Below are 314 nucleotides of genomic sequence, written 5' to 3'. Positions count from 1 at the left end.
TGCCGGGCCTCCAGCCCCAGCACCTGGCTCAGAAAGGGGCCCTGGGGGGTGTCCTGGGTGTCAAACCTGGCAGGCGAGAGAGAGGGGTGAGGGTCCAGCCCCGGCGCTGCCGGCAGGGAGGCAGGCCTGCTGCCAGGGGAGCCGGGCTGTGGGGACCGGGATGAGCCCGTGGCACGGGTGCAGGGCACGTGGCCACCCCAGGTGCGATGCCCAGGGACCCCGGAGGGTCCCCCCACCCCGGCCCACGGGACCACGTACGTGAAGTTGTGGGGTCCCTGCACGGTGGCCGCCCTGAGCACGCCCCGGAGGGAGGC

Source organism: Aptenodytes forsteri, unplaced genomic scaffold (assembly GCF_000699145.1).
Source record: "Aptenodytes forsteri isolate BGI_AS27 unplaced genomic scaffold, ASM69914v1 Scaffold196, whole genome shotgun sequence".
In the NCBI taxonomy this organism is placed as follows: domain Eukaryota; kingdom Metazoa; phylum Chordata; class Aves; order Sphenisciformes; family Spheniscidae; genus Aptenodytes; species Aptenodytes forsteri.
The sequence above is the reverse complement of the archived record's forward strand: the minus strand, read 5'-3'. Positions refer to the sequence as shown.